Below are 17,303 nucleotides of genomic sequence, written 5' to 3'. Positions count from 1 at the left end.
GGGGGATGAGGAAGCCTCAAAAAAAACCCAGAGGGATATTGTGTGTTTCATTGGTGCTATACTGTGCCCTGGTTGACTCATCCCTTCTTTGTGACTCTTCCGTGAGGGGATGTTCCTTTGTCTACAGATGGATTTGGGGTCTCTGCTCCAACCCCCCTCATTCTCAACACTATTTTATTTGCTTGTTTGGGATCTTCTGATGCCTATTACCTGAACCCGTTGACACCTCATGATCACACAGGCCGGTGTGCTTCTTACATGTGGGCTTGTTGCTTCTCTACTAGATGGCCACTTGTTTAACTTTAAACCTTAAGACCCCAGATGCTATATCTTTTGATAGCTGGGCACCATCCACTTTTTTCACTACGTTTGCTTATGCACCCATTTTGTCTTCAGTGATCCTGTCAGGAGGGTGAGCATCACAAAATGCCAGGTTGTTAGAACAGAGTGTTCTGGCATTGGGGAGGGCTTGAGCAGAGGCCCAAAGTCTGTCCACTACCTCAGTGTATTGCCATATAAATATAAGTACATAGATCAATAACTCCATTTTTATGAATTAATGCATTTACATATGTACACACCTATGCTTATGCCTTTATCCGTAACTATGCCTCCTAAATCTTTCCTGTTTCCTTTTACCTTCCTCCTGCCCCACCATCAGGCTGGCCCTTTTTCTGCCTTTTAGTAATTCCTTTCAGCTAGATTGCTGTTGCTCCAACACCCCCACGATCTCTATGCCCTCCTTGTTGTTGATTTTAATTCCATAGTTGTTCCCCATTCTATGGCATTGTTCTTTGCCCACCACTTCCTTCCCCCCGCCTCCTCCTCCCCTCAAATTCCTCTGGACCTCTTGGTCCCTTTGCTTTCCCCTCAAGCTTGCTTCCCATTCCTATATCACACCAGTAGCCAAACCAACAATAACAGAGACCAAACAAAAAGAAAAAAAAAAAAGGTTGAATAAAAAGAGAGAGAGAAAGATAATAATAGCCAGAAAAAATACATAATTCCAGGTCTGTCCACTGATGTTTACTAGCCAGAAAATCCACTGATGTTTATTAGCCAGAGAATAATAGCCAGAAAAAAATACATAATTCCAGGTCTATTCATTTACTCCCCACTTCTCCTAGAGGAATTCCAGGAAATGCCTCTTCTAGCCTGAAATCTATTTTTTCCTCCTCTTTTTTACTACCCTTTTACTTCACAAATATTATTTACTTTTCCAAGGACCAGTCTCTCCTGATAACATGTCTAAATTACATGAGATGAAATCGTGACATGCTTGCCTCTAAGGAACATTCTGATTGTACTTCTTTCAAGATAGGTTTGCTCTCAGACTAATATTTTCAATATTCTTGGCCAGCATCATAATTCATACACATCCGTTCTTCCTCAGACGTTCTTATTGAATATCCAACTTTTGCAGGCATAGTAGGTGATTGAAAATACTAGGGCCTGGGTCAGGCGACTGTAGTCTACAGAGGAACACCCTTACTCTTCAACACTTTACAGAGGCCTTGTACATCGATTTGACCAATGCAATGTATCATGTGATATCTTAATTACTATTTTTATTAGCATTGATTGTGGATCCAAGCAAGATGAAATGCTTGACAACTTAAAACTTTTCTCTATCTCACATTTTCTATTGGTCCAGTTTTGAGGATTTTGTTTTTTATTTTCACATCGAGTTTTAATTCATGCAGAAGTCTACAATCCTTGATCTTCATCAGGAAGTTATTCAAGTCCTCCTCCCTTTCAGCCTGCAGGGTGGTGTCACTTGCATATTACAGGTTGATAATAAGACTTTCTCCAATCCCAGTGACGTATTCTCCTTCATATAGTCTAAATTCTCATATTATTTTCTCAGTATGCAGATTGAATAAGTATAATTAAAGGATACCAGCTTGATACATGCCTGTGCTGATTTTAAACCATACACAAGCCCCTTGTTCTAGGCAAACAACCACCTCTTAATCCATGTAAGCGTTCCTTCTGAGAACATTTAAATGTTCTGCAATCCCCTTTCTTCTCAAGGTTCCTGTTATAGTCGATTTTGATCCACACAGTCAAATGCCTTCGCATAGTCAGTGAATCACACACAAGTCAACATTTTAACATTTTTCTGGCCCTCTCTGATTTTAGCTAATATTCAGCAAGGATATCCCTCATGTAAAAGATTTGAGTTTCTGGAAGCTCCTTTTACTGCTTCAATCATTGATGGATTATCTGTTTGGGGCGGGTCTGGACCAAAGCAGCCCCTTGTACCAGCTTCTTGAGAAGACAAATGACCTGGCTGAGCTTCAAAGCACCTGAGCTTCAAAGCACCTGCCTTCAGCGTTTCACAGAGCTTACCTCCCCGGACAGAACACAGCCCCCCTCTCCCTAGCATTGTTTCCTAGGAACAACGTGATTTACTAACAAAATGTCACCTGGCCCAAAACTTGCAAGCACAACTCAAAGAACCTCCCTTCCCCTTACCGGCTCATATTCCTTTAAGCTCATACCCTTTATAAGTCCCATTGCCTCACTGCCATGTGCAACTTCCCTGACCTAACTCGTTGGGTCGCGGAACCCACCCAGGGGCTCAAGATGCCCCCATCCCTTTCCCTGATCTCCCTTTCCTTCCTGTTGTTCTTTCCCTGCCTCAATAAAATCTTTCTCAACTTCGCATTCCTGGCTAAATTCTATCTCTGTTTTGCGCCTCCATCTCCAACCTTTCATTATCTTCACAAAATGTTACTTGCCTGGGATATTCCTGATATTGTTCAATAACACCAACATCATGTTTGGTGACTTTTCTTTGGAATGAGTACAAATATGAATCTCTTTCAGTCGGTTGGTCAAGTAGCTGTCTTCCAAATTTCTTGATAGAGACAAATGAGTGGGTCCGTCCAGTGCTTCATCAGCTTGTTGAAACATTTCAGTTAGTATTCCTTTAATTTCTGGTACCTTGTTTGCTCTAATGCTTTTAATATGGCTTGAAATTCTTCCTTCAACACCATGAGTTACTGATCATATGCCACCTCTTGAAATGGTTGGTGTCAATCAGTTCTTTTGGTATGGTGACTCTGTATAGTCCTTCCATCTTCTCTTAGCACTTCCTGTATCATTCAATAATTTGTCCATAAAACCATTCAATATTGCTACTTGAGGCTTACCTTTTTTCTGCATGTCTTTCAGCTGGATATATGCTGAGTGTGTTCTTCCTTTGTGGTTTTCCAACTACAGATGTTTGCACATTTCATTATAACATGTGAAGTCTTCTCACGCTTCCCTTTAAATTCTCTGTTCAGTGCTTTTTTTGTATCATCATTGCTGCCATTTGCCTTAGCTACTCTACTTTCAAAAACAAGTTTGAGAGTCTCTTCTGATATCCACTTTGATTTTTCTCTCTTTCTTGTCTTTTTAATAATATTTTTCTTCGTATAGTATATTCTTGGTGTCAACCCACAGCTCATCATGTGAAATACACTTAACATGGTATGTTAGCTCTCATGGACTTATTTTTACCTTCTTCAACTTCAAACTGAACTTACATATGAGTAATTGATGTTCTGTTTCACAATCAATCCTGGCCTTGTTTAGTTTGCTGAAATAGAGCTTTCTATCATCTCTTCCCCCAAATATAGGAAAATTGATTCCTGTGTATTTCATCTGGAAAATCCCAAGTTTATAATTACAGTCTATAAAATTGTTTATAATCTGCTCTTGAAAAGGTATTTTCAAAAAAAAAGAAAAGGTATTTTCAGTGAAGAAGTTGGTATTGAAACCCTATAGACCACCACATTTTTCTTCAATGAAGCTGCTAGTGGGTTTGAACTGCTGCCCTTACCATCAGGATATATATAGCATATATATAGAGAGATGATAGATAGATAGATGATAGATAGATAGATGATAGATAGATAGATAGATAGATAGATAGATAGATAGATAGATAGATAGATAGATAGAAAATGTATATGTTGTATGTGTATGTACATACAACATATACATATTCTGGAGATCTACTGGTATAGCAGGTGCCATTTGGGGCTGCTAAGCATAAATCAGATGTTCAAAAACATGAAGCTTTCTCATTCAATAGAGAATTACAGTCCTAAAAAGTCATGAGAGAAATTCAATTCTGTTCTATCGAGTCCTATGAACTGGAATCAACTTGATATTAGTAAGATTGGTTTTTATATATACATCTACAAACATGTTCTCCAAAGAGATTTCAATGGTTGGCTTTTCAGAAGTAGATCACCAGCCCTTTCCACTGAGATGCTGATGGGTGGGCTCAAACCCCCAGTCTTTCTGGTAGGAGATGGCCACATCAACAATTTGCCTCTGTCTGGGTAGACTAGAGTAACAAATCCACAGATACTCATATGTGTATAAGAAAAAGGTTTATATATAAGAGCAATTGAATATTGAGAAAACATCTCAGCCCAGGCCTGACCAAATCCATAAATCTGTTATTAGCCCCTATATCCGATATCAATCTATAAAGTCCTCTTCAGACTCACGAAACAAATGCAATGACACCAATTGCTGGAAGATCACAGGCCACTGGGTGCTAAGTCTTTTGGATCCAATGACAGCAGAAGCAGCTCAGCACTGGCAGGGGTCTCCATGTGGCTCCTCCCGTTCCCAGGGAATGGGGTCTATCAGCATAGTGCCATATGTCTTGTCAGTAGAGTGTCTCTCAGGGAATGAGTCTTGTCAGTAGAGAGTCTCCAAGGGAATGAGCAGAGAGAAAGAAGTGTCTCCCACCTCCAAGGAGAAAATACAGGAGCTCCCAGAATTATCAGGAGAAGGCCATGCTCACACAAAGGCCTCGTTGGTTATATATTGACAGGTCAGTCTCCACCCCCTCACTCATAATCCTCTCAAATTGACACCAGATTATGTAACTACCACAGCCCCATACCACTGACTGACTATATACTTATATATATGTATGTGCATATATAAGTATGTAAACATTATTTTAAAGATTAAATGTGTAATTGTGTATCTATGTGTGAGTAATTTAAAGGGTTTCAAAAAGAGAATATAAGATGTTTACTGTAGCCATAGCCCACATATCTATAAATATTGGCTAAGTGCATGCTATATGCATTTGTTATATGCATGATTTTTCTTTCAGGACTTCTTAATCTCTCTTATTGTAAGTCATATTTTTCCATGTTTTTGTTTACTCCATGAAACTCACATCCATGAACTTTTCACAAAGGAACTTTCACAAGTCATGGTGACCAGTATGAGCCTATAATTTCTCTGCCCACTTCATGCTTCAGAGTTGATTGCATGTATACTTCAAATATCGAATAAAAGTTTAATCTTCCTAAGTGAGTTGTATTCAGAAATTGAAAATAAAGAACACCGTGTATCTTCTATGGAAAACATATCTCCAGCTGTTTCGGGAAGTGTTCCCCAAACCTTTCATTTTTCCACTGCATTGATGTGCCCAATTTTTCTACCTTAACAATACAGACTATACTCAGTTTCTCTGATAATTGCACAATCCATTTTTCTGGATAGAGAGAAAACACTTTCTGTCTTATATTGAAGAGTTAGAATGCCCTATTTGCAATATCGAAGCAGAAAGAACACTTAGACAGCCCTTTGGGTGAAATTCCTAACACGGATGATTGGAATTTATCAAGAAATGTCATTGTAATGGAGTTACCGAAGTGTTTTCATTTATTTCTTCTAACCATATGGACCATTGTTCTTAGGACTGCAAATATATTATTAGGAGAGAACATAAAACATCCCTTTGGGGGGAAAAGCATGTTGTCACAATAGTTTCCTAGAGACCATCATTTTGAACTTGGGTGTTCTTCGTAGTGTACAAGTAAACGTAGAATAGAAACTTACTTATCTTGACTTTTTCACTCCTAATTTATACAGAATCAAACGAGCATTTCTATTGAACTAAATATAGTTTAGAGCAGCTCAATGATAATCTGTTAAACTCCTGGTCTTTACATGCCAGTGGTCTTCCTCCAGCGTGCAGTTCTGGCATGAAGGGGATATATTCGACAATTAAACAAGTATTATTGTGCATTTATATGATGGCTCCTACTCTTGTTACAGATACTACCTCTTATTCCATTGAAGCCCATTCTCTTAGCTAAAATCACCCAATATTTCCCTTGTTAGAAAATTTGGTGTTTCTAGTGCCTTCCGGAGTCACTTGGTCCTTGGGGTTTCATTTTGCAAAAACAAGGAATGGGGGTCAGGGATACAAAAGTAGTTCTAAAACAAAGGTTAAAATGAGTAACTAATGATATGGGGGGTGTTTGAAGGCCTACTTTCTTAAAGCACAATGATTGGATACTCCCAGCTTAAGAAATGATTCATGTTCTATTGAGGAAAGAAGACATTTTGCTCACCTTCACCTTTTTACATTAAAACAATAAGGAACAAGATGAAGATGAACTGTGGATATCTTCTAATCTCAAAAGCCATAATTCAAGTAATAAGTAGTGGAAAAAATAAGGATCTTGAATTTGTACACCTACTATGTTAGTCCAGGTAGAATAGAGAAACAAATTGAGACACTCAAATGTGTGAGAGAACTTTACATCAAAGAGCAATTGTACATTAAGAAAACATCCCATCCCAGTCTAGATCAAGTCCATAAGTTTGATATTACCCCATATGTCAATACTAGCCCACAAAACAAATTCCTCTTTAGACTTACACAGTCATGAAATGATGCAGAATGTAGGAAGATCACAGGCTAGTGGGTATAAAGTCTTGTGGATCCAGTGGCAGTGAAAGCATCTCAGTGCTGGTGTGGGTCTCCACGTGGCTCCTCCAGTTCCAAGGCTCAAGCTGCATCTGTGGAGCTCCATATAGCTTCTAAGCAGGAAGATCAAGCAGAGTCTCCCACCTCCAGGGAGGAATGCAGGAGTTCCCAGGATATTCAGGAGAAGGCCATACCTGCATGGAGGCCTCATTGGCTATGGCCCGATTGACAAACTAGCCTCCACCCCTTCACAAGTTGACAGGTAATTATCTAACTGTCACACCTACCTTCAAATTCAAGTCCATTCCTTACTAATTGTGGGATATGGACAAACTATTTAATCTACATATATTTTTACTATGGGGATAATAATGTTTCATGTAAAGATTAAGATTCCTCAGATTGCATAGGAGGATTGTTATTAAATGCTTTAAAAAATGTTTTAAAAACTGCCTGATACATAGAAACATTAAATCAGATTAGATGTGGGTATTGTCTTTGTTATTAATTTTTATTATTACCATCTTGAATGGTTTCCATGCTAAGAATGTATGAAAATAAGTTGGAAACTGTAACCCTAAAGACCTAGGTTCAAATTCTAATTCTAATTAGCTTGGTGGTTCAGAGCTAATTTTTTAATTTTGTTAGGTCTCATATTTTTAAAATAGAATTCAATGAGCTTACTTTGCATTATATTCACCATTGCTTACTAAGCCCAAACTACCCTGGTCGTCTCCCCAAATACCATGTTGTTTCTGACCGCAGGTTCTTACACACTCTCTTCCCTTGACCCGAAATACATCTTTGCCTCTTACTGACTGGAATGACTCTCTCTCTCACACGTGGCCCTGTAAACTTTACTTTCTCAGGGTCCATGGCCAGTCTGCTGTCGGCTTCTGTCCCTACTGTTACAGAAGTTTCTAAAATTTGCAAAATATATTTTGTACCTTATTTTAGAGAAAACCTTCTTAAGCTCAGTCTTCAGGTTTTTTTGTTTCTGTTACAGCTAATATTTGCGGCCCATAATGAAACACAGGGCCCGGTATATAGTAAGTTTTCCCCCAGATCTTTAGCATTAATTACTAAATGAATTATCCAAGCATAAGCCATGTGAGATTCGTTATATAAGCTCTTCACTGCGAACTCTAACATGCTGACAGCAAAGTCTCTGCTCATATCACTGTTTCCATAAATTCTCTCTTGCTCCTCATCCCAGGCCACAGTTGATCTAGACAATTCACAAAGAAAAACGAATTCTTTTCAGGTATTAAACATCTAAGGCAGGAGAGGAAAGGAGCATCATCCATATTATGTGAGATAACAACACGAGCTGTAAATGTCCAACTCCCTCTCTCTCTCTAAAAAAAGAAAAGAATGATTACTTTAGAAGTGAACCATTGCTTTGACACTAAATGCAGCTGTGACTTGTGTTGTCTTATTTGTAAGACTGATATGCAGAATATTCCTCCAGTCCTACTGTACATTAAAATTACTCAGGAATATATTAACTAAAGATATTTACAAGAAGTGTTTATGCTGGCTCTCATAAGAATGGGGACTTTTTTAAAGATAAAGATATTTCATGGGAAAAATCATGAACAAATCGCCTCTTCACTGTCGCCTGACAGTGATGACAAGCCAGTGGCCCAAGTATGTGGTATGAAATGTCGAAACAATTTTAAGTCATTTCATTTGGGTCATATCGTCTTTCCCCCCCCCCACATCTTGATATTTTTATTTAATAAACGTGTCTATGACTTTATATCAAGGATTTTTTAAAGTAATCATTTTATTGGGGAATTACAAATCTTATAACAACCCATCATTCAATAGTATAAAGCATACTTGTACATATGTTGCCATCAACATTTCCATAAAAATTTCTTTATATTTGAGCCCTTGGAATCAACTCATTATTTTTTGCTCCCTTCCTCCCCTACCCTCCCACCCTTGTGAATCTTTGATCATTTATATATTATTATTGTTGTTATTTCGTGTCTGATAGTCTGTTGTTCCCCTTCACCCACCTTTCTGGTATTCATCCCCCCAGGGCGTGGGCTATACCAACCTTGTGATGGGTTCCCCCTTCCTCCCCTGGGTCTTTTCACCTTAAATGAAAGTAATATATAAATTATCTGGGAATGGAGAGAGAGTTAGCAAGTATGGGCCAAACCCCAGACTCTTGTGTATTAGCCATACCAATTGGAACTTGTTTCTTTAAAAACCTAAATAAGCCTCAAGTTCTTTATCTCTCCCATGATGATAGTGATAAGACACGTCACTGGTGTAGAGCTGTTTTAGGAACTGCATGAGTTACTTTATGTAGCCTAACTTGTGACCATCTAGAAAAGACTTGAAAAAGGATGATGAGATGACACTACTTTGTTTGGGTGAAACCACGTAACTCTGCAAAGGCTTTAGAGATGCCCAGGGGTGCCATGGTGAGGCGCTCCCTGCCGATTGAAGACCAATACTTTGCACCTAATCAGCAGCTCGCAGGAAGGAAGACGTGCTGCTCCTGTCGAGTACCAAACCCTGTGGAGCAGTTGTCCTCCGTCGCATGGGGCCACGACCTATCAAAATGTATTCCCTCTCACCTCACAACATGAAAGACTTCAGAGATAATAATTGTTGAGGATAGCTTAATGAGAGTGGTTTAAATGCATTGGCTTCTTAAGTCGTATTAAGATGAGCAGGGAGAAAATGACCTTGCTTAAAAGATACACACACATCCGAGTGAAGCCAGAGCCAGAGCCATCCGAGGCTAACTTGGAGGACAGCGGTTCGTTTCACCTGGTCACGGGTGAGCTCTTTCGGGCAGGACTTGTAGAGACTTGCAGAAGTCACTGCTCTGTGCAGACAGATGCACCAGTCGTGCCCAGGCCCTGTGCTCCGCACTCGAGCTGAGGAGAGAGTGGAATCGCCTGCAGTAGCCCATTCTGTCATAGGCTATGAGCACCGTTTCCTGCGGAGGAAACTGACACTTAGCGGCTACAGCAAACCGCAACTTGCCTGAAGACTCTGAGTCCCACCAATGAAGAGCGGGGCCAAGAACAGAATGAAAGCCTCAAGGCCTTCCTTCTCGGATGACACCAGCAGAGAACCTTGATTCCTCCTCTGCTAGAAGGCCGTACTGCTGGCATAATACGTAAGCCTTCAAGTGAGCTTAGTGGTGTGTCTGCATGAAACAAAGAGCCTGAGTGTCTTCGCCATACTGCGGTGGCCTGCATGTTGCTATGATGCTGGAAGCCACACCGCTGGTATTTCAAATACCAGCCAAGCTCCCAGAGTGGGCAGTTTTCAGGCACGCTTCCAGACTTAGGCAAACCATGAAGAAAGGCTCAATGATCTACTTCATAACATTAGACAATCAGAACCCCATGGATCACCACATAATACACTCTGATGGAGTGCTGGAAGATGAGCCATGGAGTTGGAAGGCTTTCAAAACATTCAATGGCTGCAACATTAGACTCAAACATGCTAATGATCATGAGGTTGGCACAGGACCATGTAACGTTTCCTTCTAATGTGCATGGGGTCAACTAGATGGCAATCAACCACCACAACAGAAAACAGACACCCCAAATTATCCTGAAGAGGAAAAACGATTTTCTGTCTACGCTCTGCCCATCTGATAGGTGGTATCAGGTAGGCCTCATTTAACTGGCCAGAATCCAGACCAGGGTTTGTCTGCTCTCCCTGACTCAGGGCCTCTGTTGCCTCCACCTTCTTGAAGCTGCACTGGGTCTCATCTCCTTCTCCAAGAACTCATCCTCCTTTTTCACAGGAACTTTCTTGGAGCAAGGACTAGATTAACAACAGTTGCTGCCGCTGTCGCTGCTGCCAAGCATTGAATATCCATGTGTCCAGCATTACACTAGAGGTTCTGGATACAGCCCCCAAAGTGGAAATTATGTTGGCTATTTCATCAAGGTCAAGCATATTGCCCAATGCCACCACTATGAGAATGTAACCAGGGAGTTTACATTTATTCAAGTACACTGCAATACCAAACAGATTTATAATCGCCACCCTATTTTCCATCATCATTGTTCTGAAGGTACTTCAAAGCTAATCCAAGCTCCCGTGGTCCAGTTGTTCAGTCTTCTGCCACATGCTTTCACAGCACGTACGCTTATACAGGACCTGGGGCTTGTCTGTGCTCAGCTCCGTTTGTCTTCACACTGTCCATGTGTTTCTCACACGCAGAATCACCAAGGTCTGTACGTTCAGAATCATCCAGATTTAGTGAGCTATCGGGGACTGAAGATGGTAATGGTATCTGCCAGATTGGCATACAAATAACCTGCATGTTCTGATTGTTTGCCAATAGTCCCTTGCCCACCTGGATTTTCATCAGCATGCTACGCTCATTTTTAAATAGGCACATGTGATAAAGGAGCACAGTGTCCTTCACAGAAGCATGGGGGTGTTTGGGGCACAGTTGGCAAACAAATGCCAAACACACAGGTTATGCCTGTAGACTTTATATTTATTATTTTTCTCGAATCAGGTCATTGACTGATAGGAACATTATCTTATTAAGTCTAACTAGGCCAGAGATGACAAAGAAGAAAAGCAGATTAAGTCTTCTCCTTTCCTCTGTTATGTTACCCATCCCCACCGCTGACTATCAATTAAAATTGTCCATTATCATTTAATTGAAACTTCTGAACTAGAATTGGAGCTTCCCTCACTCAAGGGAGCTAAGTGCCATTTTTTTGGTAAAGTATCAGATTCCTAGTTTCACCTAACAGATGCTACATTATAGCCTTCTAATGGCCTACCCAAATCTCCTTTTATCTCCCTGATGTTAAAAAAAAAAAAAAAAAATCTCTGCCTCTTCCTCAAACTAGCAAAGGATACAAAGTTTTACATGCAAAAGATAAAAGTTGGCCAACAGATTTTATTTACAGTCTAAAAACAGAGTTCTATCATGGGGGTTTGCATGAAATGGAAACAAACAAACTTAAAAGAGAGCTGAGGTAGGAAGTGTGCTGAACAATGGCAGCATCCAGGCAGCTCGGAGACTAGGAGGTCACAGAGGTCCTCCTTCAAATTACTTAGGGATGGTCAAATAAAATAAAATAAGAGCTAATTTAATGTCCAGGGCTATAAGGTTTAAGTCATCAGACTTTACCTTTTGTGATTCTTAATTTTTGAATGATGAATAATGGGTGCAGGGCGATGGATCACATTTATAGGGCCTTTCTTCCCATGGGCTTGTGATTATGCAAATGAAATGCATGTGACCCACCAGGGGAATGAGATAGCTTGTTGATAATGAAAGCCGAGTCCACAGCACCCTTGTGGGGACAGGGCTATGCAAATTAGTTATTTGGTACCCTAAAGGGAATGGTCAGTTTTGTCATCCACTAGATGGAAAATGAGCCATCCCAGAGGTAGGCAGGTCTCACTATCCACAAGGACGATTAACTAGAAGTGAAGTGTGTCCTTCAAAACGGGGATCCATGCACTGGAAACTTACAAGACCCATGAGACACACACAGAGACCTTTCACACCAGATAAGATGAGAGAGGGCAAAAAGCAGTTGCAGAGAGGCAAGAGCAACTGAAGCAGAAGAAGCAGGAGAGTGGCAGGGAATGGTGCAGTAGGCCGGTCAGCAAGGCCCACCCTTGGGAACGTTGCAGGCACAGTGGGATGCTCCCAGGCACTTATCAGGAGAGCTGGGCTTGCCAACTCACAGAAGGAGAAAAGCGAGTGCCTTCAAGTTGAAGCTTACTGGAAGAGTGGGGTCCCTCCAAACCCATATTGGTGGAGCTGAGGAGCTTTGTAGAAGTTTCCCAGATGGTACAGAAACCAAACCAGTCCAAGTGGCCTAAGGGGGTGGAAGCACAGAGAGGACCAAGGCCAGGGAGAGGTCTGCCTGTGGGCAAAGCCAATGAGCTGTCCTGACCAAAGACTTGTCATCCTGAATTGTTCCTGATTCTGAACTGTACCCTGTTCCTCCCCTAATTAACCCCACAATCATAAGCGTTGCCTGAGTTATGTGTAGCCTTTACAACAAAGCATTGAGCTTAGCAGAGAAATGGATAGGAACTGAAAATACAGGGAATCCAGGGCGGATGAGCCCTACAGGACCAGTGGTGTGAGTGGCGAAACAGGGAGGGTAAAGGGAGAATGGGTAGGAAAGAGGGAACCGATTACAAGGAACTATATGTGACCTCCTCCCTGGGGGACAGACAACCGAAAAGTGGGTGAAGGGAGACGTCGGACAGGGCAAGATATGACAAAATAACAATTTATAAACTATCAAGGGCTCATGAGGGAGGGGGGAGCGGGGAGGGAGGGGAAAAATGAGGACCTAATGCCAGGGGTTTAAGTGGAGAGAAAATGTTTTGAGAATGATGTACAAATGTGCTTTACACAATTGATGTGTGTATGGATTGCGATAACAGTTGTATGAGCCCCTAATAAAATGTTTAAAAAAAGAAGTGGAGAGGTCTGACCATACCAATCCGCCTTAGACTGCTGACAATGACTTTCCTCCCCACTTATGAAGTTAGAGGAGGCCCGGCACTGCCCCTGTGTCATTGTTACAACAGGAGGAATAGAGTCATTTGGATTACTAGGTAATAGTAACAAAACCAGTGCCCATTATTTGGATTCTTCAGTGGAATCAAGATGCTAATGAGCAGTCAATGTTCACAAAAGCTTCACCTTAGTATAATGAGAGATTAGTACACTAGATTGCATTACCCCCTTGAGAATGTGCTTTTGAATCATTTCTCCCAACAATGCAGTTCTTTCCAAATGACACATTCTATAGCAGGCCAATAACTCATTTCTACTTCCCTGAAGGTTTCTCTTCCTATCTCTGAACCCAAAAAGCATTGCTCATAAATATTAACATTTTGTTAGTGTGGGATCTTAGACCAATTTGAATTGCTGAGATTGGGATGTGATTTGACTTGAAAAGCGTAATAAAGTTATTGTGATTCCAAGGAGAGAAATGAGTTTTGCAGAAGAAGATGTCTGAAACCGTGCACGGAGCGAGAACCTTCCGTTTCTTTAATTACAGCTCAAACACAGACTATCACCATGGATATAGAAGGCCCATTTTACAGCCCTTAAATGGGATGCCGACCCATCAAGCTCAATTGTTTCTTTCATCCAAAACATCAATAAGATCATTTTCTTTGCCTAAAAGAAATAAAAGAATGCCTGGCATGCATGGCCTATTATGTTATCACGTGGGCATACTTTATTTCATGTAGTCTTCACAAACACTTAATCAGCTGCTTCAGATTGTCTCTGAGATGCCTCCCGCAATTTCACTACTCTACAAAGTGTGGAGGTGAGATTTGAACCCGGAGCAGGCCAAATCCAGAGGTAGGACTCTTAACCATAAGTTGCACTGCCCTCCTTAAAGATAACCCAGTGTTGGTGCAACCGGGATGGGACAGAAATCGCTGTCCCTTGCTTCCAGAAGCCCTTCTTTGCTGTATACAGAATCATTCTGAGTTCACATTTCTCCCAGCTTAATGATGGCACACATCATTAGGCTCAAATAGGTAGACTTAAACTATTTTTTACATTCTTTTTGGCAAAATAAGCTACTGTATTAGACACCTTCAAGCGGTATTTGTGAGAAGAGCACATTTGATATCTCTAAATGTATCTGTATTGATGGGCTCTTTGACTACTTAATGTTTTAAGGTAATTAAACCAAAAAAACTCATTGGAATAATGTTTAGGGCTGACTTAAACCCTTAAAAGCCATTAGCTGTTAACTGCCAAGTTGCTCTGAGTCTAGTGGCAAGATTCATAAAACCCCTGAAGCTTTACATCTTTCATCTCAAACCAGGAAGCCAGAGTGGTGGTGAGGGCGATGACTAGGATTGGGAGGGGAAACTACACTTAGTTTCTCATCCAGTTTCTCTGAACTATTTAACTAATTAACCCCACTTTGCCTTCATATGCTGAAATTGAACTAAGGCATGTCTCATTTGTTTAACTTAATCCCATTGAAAAAGTGTCGATGCTACACCTACAGGGATTGGTGCAGGGGCAGAGACATTGCTGAGACCCCAAAGAGAAAAGCAGATGAATGGAGAACATAGGTGGTGTCCAGGGGTGATGCACATGGTTAATTCACTCACCGGCCAACTAAAATGTTAGAGGTTCCATCCCAGGGAATTGCTTTGGAAGAAAGGGCTGGTGATAAATATGCTTCTGAAAAACAGCCATTAAAACCCCACTGGAACATACCTCTAGAGAAACACATTTGGGCTTTGAATCAGGATAAACCAAGGCAACTGTCTAATGCGATATGCATAGCAATAGAGAGTTACAGGAGAAAGAGAGAAAGGGATTACGGATTCAGACAAAGAAGGCTTCCTGGAAGGGATTTTGGCTGTGCTGAGTTTTGAAGGCTGGTAGGACTTTGTCAAACAGGAGAAGCGACAAAGCATTTCAGGATGCAGAAGCCACCAATAACACAGAGGAAAGGACATTTTCATTTTCACTCAAGCTAAGACTTCAAAAAGATTACCTCCTACACACACACAATCAGAATTCTGACTTTTAAACCCTTAGCATTCTGATCCACATTGGGTGGGCTCTCTTGTTGACTCAGGTCACAGATGAGTATCTACGTGGTTCAAAATGCTTTTGCCCCTGAAGACCCTAGTATGTCAGTCCCTATTCCTCTCGGTCCCCTCCTCCTGGCCATCGGCAGGGCTGCTGATGCAAATCTTTCTGTTTTCTCTGTGGTCTCCTTGTCAGCCAAGCTCCCACCCAGCATGTCTTCCTTCCTCAACTAGATTCGTGGCACAGATAATGGAGAGGTAGACCTCAGATGGGAGAGAGGAAACTGAGGAGATTGGAGTTATTATGTTCAGATGGACATGGTAGAGCCAACTAAACCCATCTCTAGAATTCTCCAGTTGTAATCTAGAGCAATGAAAACAAAGAGCTTAGTCACTATTCAAGGCACTGCTTTGGTGGGAAATATATCCATTCAATCAGTATATTCAAATAAGAACATCGTGTGTATAAAAAAATTGAGATGTGCTGTGAGCTAGAAGACCTAAATATAAGATTCAATATGATGAGCTGCCTTGACGTCTGAACCTAGAATAGCTTCAAATGGCCTAACTTTAACTTCTCTGTACTTCTCTCACAGATAAAGTCCTCTAGACAAATAGCCCTTCTCATCATGATGACCAGGTACAGTGACCGCGCATCCATAAGTAGTATTAATCCCCCTGCCAACCCATGGAAATTGTTCACATAAGTCAATCATGTTGTCCCATAGAAGCCAAGGCCTGCCTCACCCTCTTCACACTATAAGTTTGCTTGTTAGCTCTGTTTCACAGAGCAACCTCCATGCAGTGCTGTGAGATATGGTATCTTCCTCTACTGGGCTATGAGCATGTGTCAGGTGATATAGGCTCAGTCACTCCCATGCCCCTAGGGTGGGAATTCTTCCCTCAACAATGGTGTGGAGAAGTGGTCGGAACATGGTGGAGAGGCCATTTTGCAGGAGCTTGGAACCACATGGGATTGGAGCGGAGGAGCCGTTGTTACTGACTCTTTCCCATCTCCCCACGGTCCAGTCAGTGGGTTGATTAGGCTATCAGCCCTCCAGCCAAGATTTGTCTCCTATTTAGTTCTGGAGAATGCCTGGCCGACATGGTGATGTAGTGAAGAACAACTTCGAGGGCAAAGAAGGCGGTAGAACTGATATTTCCGCAGACTGAAATAAAAGGATTGCGTGAACACAGAAGGTTTCATAGAAGGCTTTTCTTTGCTTTTACAGAAAATTAACTTGTACCTAATCAAACGAGGATAGAAATTGACCTTTTGAAAACTTCTTTTGTGTTAGGCATTGTATTAAGGGACTTGTGGGCTTATGGTAAACTTTTCTTTTTTACAGTTGTTCATTTCAGGTAAGATGGTAACTTGAATTAGCCCAGTTATGTCAAGGCTGCCTGGGCTGGCATGGAACTGTGAAACAATTGAGTGTACACAATTTGAAGGCATAGAAAAAATGCTTTGAAGAATGGCATTTTGAACCCTCAAACTTAAGTTTTTGGTTAGAGATGAAAAACTTCTGGACTCCTACATAACTGTGGGATACACAAGACTTTTCCCCAACTTTGTCTCCCCCAAAGATATGCCAAACATGAGAGGCTGTTTGCCAGCACATGGTGAGAGGTCAGATGCTTAGAGCTATTCTCCCTGAAGGCCTTCAGCCATCAGTCTGGTCCACTGTAGGTGGGGCTCCCACCCTACTGATAAGGATAGTAATCGTTTCCATGGAGAGCCAGAGAACAGGTCAAACCTGCTTGGGGACATCTAAAGTTAGGCTGCAGTCCTGAATCTAGGATCTGCCCATCTTGTCACATGTGTGCCCCCAATCCCTCACCTTTCTATTGCGTGTATACCCCTAGATTGTTCCCCTCTCATTACAGTATTACCTATATTACAACCCCGTCCTGTGATGTAGGTCTTTTCCTGTAATTAGGGGGCTTGCATGCCCCCCAAAGATATATAAGCCTTGGTTAGCAATAAAGAGCTCTTTCTCCC

This window comes from Echinops telfairi, unplaced genomic scaffold (assembly GCF_000313985.2).
Source record: "Echinops telfairi isolate 266 unplaced genomic scaffold, ASM31398v2 ScPeMD7_2291;HRSCAF=2852, whole genome shotgun sequence".
NCBI classification, from domain to species: domain Eukaryota; kingdom Metazoa; phylum Chordata; class Mammalia; order Afrosoricida; family Tenrecidae; genus Echinops; species Echinops telfairi.
This window is presented reverse-complemented; position numbering follows the sequence as displayed.